Here is a 10,831-nt window from a genome sequence, read left to right on the forward strand (position 1 = left end):
AGTCAGAGGAGGTAGCATACGATAGCTGTCAAAACTGTTCAGAGCTGAGATTCCCAGGTTTACACATACAAGGAACTGAGTCAGCTTCCTCCCAATAAATATTTATTGGGACCGCTGACCACTTCCAGGGTCAGCATGTGCTAGATACTGACCTTAAGTACAACAGCACAAACAGCTTTTAGCAATCATGAAATTCACCACTCTCCAGGTGCTGATAAGCCTGTTTCCAGCCCCACTCCAACTTTGTTATTTTTAATAACTTACTCTGGAAGGATTTGGAATGTGAATTCCTTTTTCCATTCATTCCTTTCTGTTATTATAGTCAGGGATTCCAGCAGTTGGTTTCAAGTGATACTTGCTGCTAAAAGTCTGTCAAACATACTGACTGGTAAATATTCATTATACTGAAAAAAAGAAACCCCTCTTTTCTGTGGATGCATTGGATTTCTGCACCCCTAGGCATGCAGCTTCACACCACCCGGACAGTTTCATACCAAGGAACAACATGGTATGGAACTCCAGAACTTCAAGCATTAGTAGCAGCAAAAAAACCAAGCACAACAAAAAAATGGTGTTTCCAATGACCTGTGCAACTTGCCTCAAACAGCCAGAAATGTTCTTAGCCAGTAAATGCTAAAGTCTGTAAGCCCCAGCTCCTATCTGTTATACCAAATACTTCTGCTAAACTTCAAAAAAAATTCCCCCATCCCTCTTCCATTTCAGTCTTGGAGAGATACTTACTGTGCTGGGACATCAGGAGGGGACACTGAGCCCTCAGGGATTTGTGCTGGTTTGTCACCTCTGCACCCTTCCAGCCCCTATCTGCCACAAAACTCCATGGGTGGCCAAGGTAACCTTGATGGTCACAGCAGCCTCACTTATCCACTTTGTGAAGAAGGGTATCATTGGCAGGTCTGACAACACCCCTGCTTCTTCTCCCAAGAACCACCTCAGACTACAGGTGCCTATGCAGACCCTCAGCTGAAAGAAACATTTGAACCAACTGCAAGGCCCCAGGAAGGCCCTTTCACTCCAGAAAAAGCAACCAGTTGGAGTAATGAGAGAAGAACTGGGGAACCCTTACCCAAGTTTCACAGTTGGTTGACAGAAGAGGAAAACACAGACTTTCGAGATTTTTAGGGCATGTCTAGTGCACACCACACTCAGGTTTCCAAATGGAGGTCTGAAAGATTTTGATGTCAGTTTGGCATATCTGAAAATCTAATTGGTGGCAGTAACAGAGAACAGTCTGGATTACAAAGCAAACTCAGTTTTCAGTAGTTCAGCTACAGCTCATCTGCAGCACATACTGCTGAGATCTATTACAAAAACATTCCTCCAAAAGTTCTTCCCAACATCTGCACTTTTTAAAGTCACAATTAAGGGCTGCTGAATGTTCTGTTCCTGACATTCTTCCTAAAAATCATGTCTTGGCAGAAAAACCCTAGTTACATCTTTTCTGCTATCCTTCTTATGCCAGCTACAATGCCAAGCACTATTTATAGCCACATAAAACCAGAGTGCACTTATACAATATTGTCTTAGTAAAGTCAAGTTAAGGAAGAATTGCAAACAGATCAACTTCTTTGGGTAGTAAAACCATTATCACAAATTAGGATCTAAATAACTGCAAGCCTATGTAGCAACAGAAAAGTTCAACAGTTGAGTCCTGTTGCCCTCACTCCAGTAGAACCATAGAATCATTTACGTTGGAAAAGACCTTTAAGGTCACCGAGTCCAACCATTAACCCAGCCCTGCCAAGCCCACCACTAAACCATGTCCTGGAGTGCCACATCTACACAACTTTTAAATACGTCCAGGGATGGTGACTCAACCACTTCCCTGGGCAGCCTGTTCCAATGCTTGATAAACCCTTCAGTGAAGAAATTCTTCCTAATCCCCAGTCTAATCCTCCCCTGGCACAATTTGGGGCCATTTCCTTTTGTCCTATCACTTGTTACTTGGGAGAAGAGACCAACCCCCACCTCACTACAGCTTCCTGTCAGGCAGCTGTACAGAGTGATAAGGTCCCCCCTGCGCCTCCTTTTCTCCAAGATAAAAAATGCCAGTTCCCTCAGCTGCTCCTCATTAGACTCATTCTCTAGACCCTTCCCCAGCTTCATTGCCCATCTCTGGACACACTCCAGCACCTCCATGTCCCTCTTGCAGTGAGGGGCCCAAACCTGAACACAGCATTCAAGATGCTGCCTCATCAGTGCTGAGTACAGGGGGACAATCACTGCCCTGGTCCTACTGGCCACACTATCTCTGATCTAAGCCAGGATGCTATTGGCCTTCTTCCTGGGGGTATCTGTCAACAGCCAGCTCATATTCAGCCGGCTGTTCACCAGCACCCCCAGGTCATTTTCCTTCAGGAAAGACCAGAGTACCTGCACCTAGACCTACAGTCCTCCAAGAGATCAGGAAAAAAAATAGGATCTGTCAGGGCTGAACCAGTGTTGTTCCCCAAGAGGGAGGCAAAAAAAGAAATGGAAGAGGATAACTGTTTCTAACTGTCTTAGCTCTTTGTCAGACCTTTCTAGTGGTGACAGACACATTTTGCTATTTTGTTAAGTTTAATTCTCACTGGTCTTATCCAAAAACTGACAAGGACATCCAGATCTTTTTCTCCAGTCCCCACCCTTGATACAGGTAATGTCCTGTTCTCCCAGGAGATGGCCTTCCTCTCTGAGCAGATGGGACTGGGCATGCAAGAGGCTGGAGCCCCCTACCCTCCACCTGGCAGGAGGAAGAAGAGCTGGGCTGGCAGCACACCTGTGCACTCTGCCCAGGACATCTCTTGCAGGTCTAAGGCACTGTAAGAGTACAGGGCACCACCACGCCTGTTTACTTCCTATCGTTTTGCATTCCAGCCTTCCACAAAATTAACCCTGACCTACACCATTGCGACCTCATTTACAATCAGACAATTACTTCAAGGTAACACAGCAGCAGCCCTTCGGAGAACATAGCAAACCAAAAACACAACCCTGAGGGACAGTGTCATTGAGCACTAAAGAGGAGGTGATATGACTCATCCCATTACTGTGTATTAGGGGATTATGGCTCAAAACCAGCAGTGAGATACATAGGTACGGAAAGAATGTGGAATCTGAAAATTGTAGACACTATGAGAATAAGACCTGCATTAGACTGCAACATGAGGTACAATTTCAAAGGGAGTAGGAGAAAACACTGAAAATAATGGGCTTCTTGCAATTATAACATTGTCAGCCTCTGGTGTTATTTCTTTGAAAAACTACAAGCTTTTCCCTGTAATAAGCAGAAGGAGGGCATGCGCACACACATTTAGGCACCAAAGATATTTTTAAAGCCTACTTTTAATATACTTCTAAAGTTTAAAAAAAAAACAAGTCATATAGCAACAATCTTCCTTCAAGCATGCTTTAGAGTTTTCACAACCCCAAACCATAGTGGCTGTATTCCAGCAAGGACACAATGAATGAAACATTTCCTCCCCTTGAAGCTATTGCTGGAGGGATGCAGTCCTCAACTAATTGACTGTCCCTTCTTCCCCAAGGAGGGACCCACTGCTATGTATTATACATTAGACATTCCTGTGGCCCCGTTTTTTCAGCTGAGACCACCCCTTCCTTCTACTCCATCTCAGGAAGTTCCTACAGCATTTGTAATTGGTACACAAGCACAAGACATCCATAAGCCCTCTTGTAATTGGCACAGCTGAACAGTACAGCCCATGCTAGGATAACACACTCCACAGCTTTTTTCACATGTCTGACCATAACACATTATGTGAAAGAAGTTTCCAGCAAACTTTTGTGTGAGTGTGGGCTTACATCAGGTTCTTAAGTTATTGCAGTGTAGGTTACTGCAACTAATTGCCCTATAATGCCAAAAGTTCATGGTATTTGCAAAGAAGAGAAAGTATTTAGACTAGGATTTTTCAGAAGCACTGGCGGATTGACAGTCCCCATCAAAAATTTCTTAAAATCCTTCTGGAAACTGCTTCTTCACTCTATTTTAATTTTTCTATAGAAATAACATTTAACTGGTGCAGGGATGCTGAACAAGTAATGAAAAGGTAAACCCCAGAATGAGATATTATACTGTGCCCATCTATATTAAAAGTAGTTTAGCAAGGTTGCAAAGCCAGGTACCTGATAGTTCGGGGGGTTGTTGATCCTTCGTGTTGCTTCCTGAACAGCCTGTATAATGATACACTCTAATTACCCCATCACATCCTATTTTTCTGCAGGAGTTCCCCATCTCATTCACTCAGACTAAATGACAATATTATGTTTCATCTTCTGCGGCCAGTACTTACCCCTGTGGCCCTATTTACTGCACATTGCTCAGACCACGCACTAAAAATTATTTTACGGCCTCTTCTAGCACTCAGCACTCTTGCAACCAAGCACTTCAAATGTCAATGAATATCTTTTCAGATTAAGACAGGGAGATGAGGTGCTTCTACTATGTGTGCACAGAACAGACTCTGCACCTAAGATAACACACTCCAGACATTAATTCTCAGTCAGATAAGACCAATTGTCACAGCTATTGACATTATACTTGGTTCTTGACTTCTTCACATAGAGCCCATACATAGTCAGAACTGGCTTAAGAACCTGTTTGGGACTGTGGGCAAACTGACTCCAAAATAATGCATATACAAATAACAGATGCTGATGAAAGCCTCGTTTCCACAGGAACCCATAGTGGGTACCGACAAACCCATTTGAAAAGCAAGTCTCAAACTCCCCTTCCATAAAGCCTGCCTTTCCTTCCTGCAGTTCTCAACTTCTGCAACTCCCCTTACAGCATGCCCACAAGAAATTCATGTGTGAAGCGATTCTTGTAGCAGAAGGACCAGCCACTCCCTGAGCACAACCAGGTGCAAGGAAGGGGTGACGGCTCAGACAGAAATGGTATTGGAGTGCCCTGATCCTCACTCAAAGAGTCAACAAACACTCCCTAAGCAGTCTTTGTCCCATCGTGCCATGCACAACCTGCTCCTTCGAGACCTCACAATTTCACCCATTTGTGTGTAGTTTCCTAGGTTTGCCTGTTTTAAAATTAATTACTTTTCCATATCCAAGTCTTGAGACTCCTCACTCCTAGTTTTCCCATCTCTCCATTCAGCTTTTAACCTTTCTGCAGGCCAGCCAGTCACATCCATCTCCTACACAGCCACCAGAAAAAGATGTAGAAAGCACACTGGAGTCTCTACTCCCACTATGTATCAACATTTCCAGCAGATTTCTGGGAACATGCTGATGTACCCCAGAAGTTAAGCTCAGGCATACCGAGGATGAACTGGAAAGCAGCTGCCAAACCAAATAATTTCAGAGTTCATAAGACTGGAGAGCATGTAAAGACCTCTTACTTGGTCAGGTTTAGAGGGCTCTTCCCCACAGGAGCAGAAGCCACCCCACTAAACCAAAACATCCTGTATTGCAAAGTTTAGTCCATAGCCCAGTAGTCTTAGACCGTTACAAAGGGAAGTTTATAAAAATAAATGTAATGTTCATGATTATATTGTGCCATTCTTGCTGAAGCTTCCCAAAAACATTCAGCTTAATGCAGATATGCAAAATGGAAAGTTTAGTCCACAGTACTAAAACTAAGTTTGGAAGAAAGGGGCAACAGACCACTTTGCCTGTTGCTCTAGCTCCACCTGAACTATGCAAATAATTGGTTTTAAGTAGCTTCTTTAAACCTCTGAAGCACAAAGTGAAAGCAGTGCTTACTGGGCAGGCCTGTTGGCGGAGGGGTCAGCCCCAGGGTCACACACTGCCAAGAGACCCTCCCAGCGGTTGGCTGGGTGCAGCTGGGCTGCACACACAGCCCTGCTCTGATTTCGATGGAAACAACAGTGATGTCAGCGCTATGATGCATGAGGGGCTGAAAGGAAGACCAGTGAGCTCAAATGAACATCTGCACATGGATTGTGAGCAACCGAAGTCAAGAGCACTGGTAACTCACAGGTTGCATTTGTCTACTATGCATCTAAACATGCACTTGCAAACTTTTAAGTTTGGATTCAATGTTTTTGTTTCCAACATTTCTTTTAGCATCCTGTGCTGAATTGCATACATGGCTGTTCTGTAAAAAGTGACAAACACATAAAAGCACTTTGGCTACCACTACCACCTCCCTTCCCACATGAATATCAGCAGCTACATAGCAAGCTCTGCGACTTTCCCATGAACTAAAAGTAGCAACATTGGAGCAGAAGTATTGAGTATCGGTGGTGATGATGAGAAAGTTTTGTCAGGAAAGAACAGATACCATCTGACACATGGAATAGCAGCAGTAATTTGGAAATCAGAGACCCAGGCATATGCTTTCTAAAATTATCCATGAAACTAAACCCAAGGGCAACATACTTAAAATACTCTTACAGCAAGCCTGCAGGCAGCCTGCATGCGTGCTGCAGGACTTAAGTCTGAACTGGACCTGCAAAGCAGCCCGTCCCGTGTTGGACCTCGAGTCTGCCTTTGGATGAGCACAGACTCCAGCATTATTCTGTCCTTCCCCACCTCAAATACAGATGCCTTCAGTGCTACGTGTTGTTATAACATCAGTAGCAACACACACTCAGATATACCTTTGGCATTTCTTGTTTCATGCCAGATTGGTCAAAGTATTCCACATTTATTTTATTGCTGCCTAATTGACTCTCCTCCCCCCAGGATAGCACTAAGCACAGCCAGAACATTTATTTGTTTGATGCAATGTGATTTTCAACCAGCTGCAGAAAAAGTTGGCTTCCCAGTCAGCCTCAAGGACAAAAGTGTCACCGCAGACAATATTTCTCTGAAAACAGCCCCCATTCCTCCACACCACAGCCCTGCCTTCAGACAGCTATCCCTGGATTTGCTGCTGCCCAGTAACTCACCATGGACTAGTAGAGGTGAGCGCAGCTGCTCCTGGCAGCCAGCAGCACTGGGCCAATGGCAATCACATGAAGACAAGGCAAAACGTGGGCACTGGTTAACCACACAGGGGCATGTTAGTCAAACTCTTCTCAGTCACAGCTTCCCCTGGGGACCTGGTGGCCTGCTGTGGAAGATACCTCAACCCCATACAAGAAGCAAACAAGTTCTCTAGATCTTTTTGAAGCAGAGAAAGTTATCAAGTGTCAGTGAAGCATCATGAGATATATCAACCATCAGCTTTGCAAGTTTCTCTTTTTACCAGCCATTTTGCTCATCCTCCCCTCAACTTTATCAAAACCTCCAACTTCAGACAACCTCCTGACATCAAAACAAGGGACCCTGACACCAAACCATGCAATATAAGTGACTTTTGCTCTGCAGTTATTTTACACCACTTGCACTTCAGTGACACAACCCACTGAAACCCGTGACCCTATTTCTTCCTAGGACCGCTGCTGTTCTGGGAACACAGGAGTACCACAAGCCTCACATCAGGCAAGGTCAAATACAAAGCTCTTACTGTACAGGAAACAGGCACACACAGAGAAGAGCTACTATGAGGAGAAAGCTCATAGTAAGAATGCAGCACTAGAAACAGCCCTGCTGTGAACAGCCACGAGCAGGAGAACCAGCTCTCATGCTTTTAAGTGACAAGTGTGCCATCCCACCTGCACATGTGCACATATGGGGAAGAGCATTACGGGCAAAAACCAAGTATTTGAGAAAGGATTTTGATGGTGAAGGAAAGGACTTAATGGGGCATCTCACATGAAAAAAAAAGTGTGAGAATAGGAACAGCAACACTTGTGGAGGAAAAAAAAAAGATTAATAGCGGCATTAAGGATGGCATCATTAGCCTAGCAGAGGGAACAGTAATAAGCAACCAGGCTGAATAAAAGCATGTGGGAGTTACATAGGTAGTCTGGATAATCAGACAACATATGGCCAGTTTGAGAATAAAGCTTTCGTGAGGTCAATGAGGAATGAATTCTGCCACAAAGCCTGAAAGCACAGAAAGTTTATTTAAAGGGATAGACAAACCCCAAGAAGTTATGTGTTCTTCAAAAAGTAACACGCAGAAGCACAACAGTTCACACTAAGGCTGCAGTCAGCTGCACTGGGACTAGACCCTTGGCATTCACAGTTCAGGTTGCATCTATTTTGATTTGGTGTCCATGAGCACAAGTATTGCATGTGCTCATGCTGTTAATGTACAAGAAACTACCATGCTCTTTACAGATGACTCCGCATTCTGCTGGTGCAAAAAGTTTAAAGGAGCAGGATAATTAACTTGTCCTGACTCTAGACCCTCTAAAATAGCCATAAAGCCAAGTGTTGAGGTGGATTTAGACAATATAGAAACACAAACAGGGAAAGCACTCCCTTTCTCCACAGAGAGATCTGTTAACCCTACAATTACCTTCCACCTACTCAGGGCGGTAACAGGGTTATGCTGAAGCAGCAGTTTGCATAAGGTAATATACTTTTAATATTTCAGGTTAAAACCTGCCCAAAAGTAGACAAAATTTACTCTGCATAGCAGACCCAGCCAAAGCTGTGCATCAGTCCGCCAGCAGCACATTAGCTGGACAACAAAGTCAGCCCAGAGTCCTTACACTTATGAGTGAGGTGGCTTGATTCAGGACATCTGCCTCAGTGTGTCACTGAATAAGACCATCATCCCAGGGATGCCTCTCTCCAGTAGCACAACCAGTTATCATCCTTACCCTTAGTAGACAGATTGCTCTTGCCCAACAGCCAGGTGAATGACTTAATCTTTTCACTGAACAGTGAGTGCAAAGCTTTGGCTGAACACCAACAGTATGCCTTTTCTCTCTTGTATCCATCAAAGTAAGAAGTACACAGTAAATGCCACAGTTCTTTCCTGACTCTTCGAGTTTTACACTGTAGTACTGCACATGTGCACCTCCTGCAGTGCTCTAGCCCTGCAACAGTTGAAGACTGGGTCCAGAGTCAGGGTTAGTGTTTGATGCCTTTAGAGTCTTGTGACTAATAGAGGCCAGGAAAATGTTACTGAAGAAATTAGGAGCTGTTTTGGAGAACTGAGACACAGATGACAAGAAACAAAAATCCTTCTCAAGCTCTTCAGCAAAAGCTGAGATTTTGGTTCGACAAGTTGTCAGGTCTCAGGGAGACATTCAAGGCTTGGAACAAGGTCAGGTACAAAAAATAAAACAAATATTCATGCCTGGCTTTATTCCTCTTTATAAAAATTCATTCCAGCTCCACGCCTAATTTTCTTAGCATTTCTGTTGCCCTGTATGAACTATGTGCTATTTATATATGTGCCCAGCATAAAGATTAATTGAAGAACCACAATTCAGGAGGGGTTAACTTAATTCCCTTCTGCAGGTGCTCTGCAGTATTTCATACAACAAGCAAGGAATATTTTATTAGTTCCATGCAAGAGGACTCATGGCAAGTGCTATTGCTCAGCCTCAGCTAGCTGAAGCTGCTGCACAAATTCCAGATCACAGAAGAGGCTGGGGAAAGGTGAGTGGGGGCATGGGCAGTGGGGATCACAGACAGGACAAGAGAGGGGAAACTGGCAGGGAGTTCCTCCCAGTTTAAGGACAGAAAGTAGTGACAGCTCTGATATCAGGATGACAGGCAAGTGCACAGCCCTTCATTTTAGACAGAGACACTCACAGCAGTAGTTGGGGCAATGATGCCATTGCTTTTGACTCCTAAGACAGGAAAAGTAGGGTTTGTGAAGTTTCCTTCCAGTTGCCTCAGTGCTTTCAAAAGTAAGAGCTGAGCCTCTTATTTACTCCTGGTTTGGGGAATAATCATACAACAGCATGAAACTCCTTCACCTAATTTGGAAGAAAAGAAAGCAAAGACTATCAGACTAATCCTGCTGGTATAAAACACATTAGAGCAATGCATTAGTAGAAGTTGCACTACCACTTGAAGCAGACAAAGATATCAGAAAAGATAACCTTACTCTGTCAACAGGAGAGAAGAGCCCTGCAGCCACAAAAGCTGCTGCCCGGTCAGGGGCTAGTCTCAGCACAGCTTCAGGTGCTGGAAGGGGTGTTTCTTCAAGCACATTTACACACCTGCTCAAGAACAGCGAGAATAAAAATATGTTTTTCCAGTCACCCTTCAGCCTTTGCTGGACTGCTCCCTAGACTTGACTTAGTACAGTGAATGTTTTGTTCAGGAAGCTGGTGATTTTGTCCATCCCTGAGGGAATGACTAACCACTTTCTGGAAGTTTAAATACTCAGACCACTTTGAGATACCTGGCTGGAAGTTGCTATCCAAGAAGTAAAACAAGCAGCTAAAACACAGGTTGTCCCCAAGGTCCTGAAAAGGGCAATATATTGGTTAAAATACAAATTCAAAGAAATATTCAGAAAAAGACAAACAAAAGGCAGTTTGGCAGCTGGCAACCAGTTTTAGCATTTGACATGTCTGAATAAAGTCTACATAAATACATTTTTACACCAGCTCTTAAAGTCAGACCTCAGTCCTGCAACCGATTCTGAGCTCTACTCATGATGCAGAAACTTTTACAGATCTCACCAAGACTTCCTCTTTTGTAGTTTAATATATATGCCAATTTCAGCACGCAAATTAACTGTGAGGCCAACTCTTCAAAGAGGTGGCTAGCCTCAATTCCCAGTGAAGTCAAGGAGAGCCAAAGCATCCATAAAGGCACCGGATCAGAATATATTGGAAAACGGTCAATTACCACGTTGAGAAATCCTGATACATGCAACTAATTAATGCTTCTGAGGAGTAGAAAGGTAGCAAATAACAGGAACGAATGGTTCATTCCAAAGAATTAGAGGAAACTAGGTGCAGTCAAATTCTGTATTACAGCCTAAATATTGTTAATGTGTTTCTAAATAGGATGGGAAAATCCCAGCCGGTTTTAA

The sequence above is a fragment of the Falco peregrinus genome, chromosome 12 (assembly GCF_023634155.1).
Source record: "Falco peregrinus isolate bFalPer1 chromosome 12, bFalPer1.pri, whole genome shotgun sequence".
Lineage (NCBI taxonomy): Eukaryota > Metazoa > Chordata > Aves > Falconiformes > Falconidae > Falco > Falco peregrinus.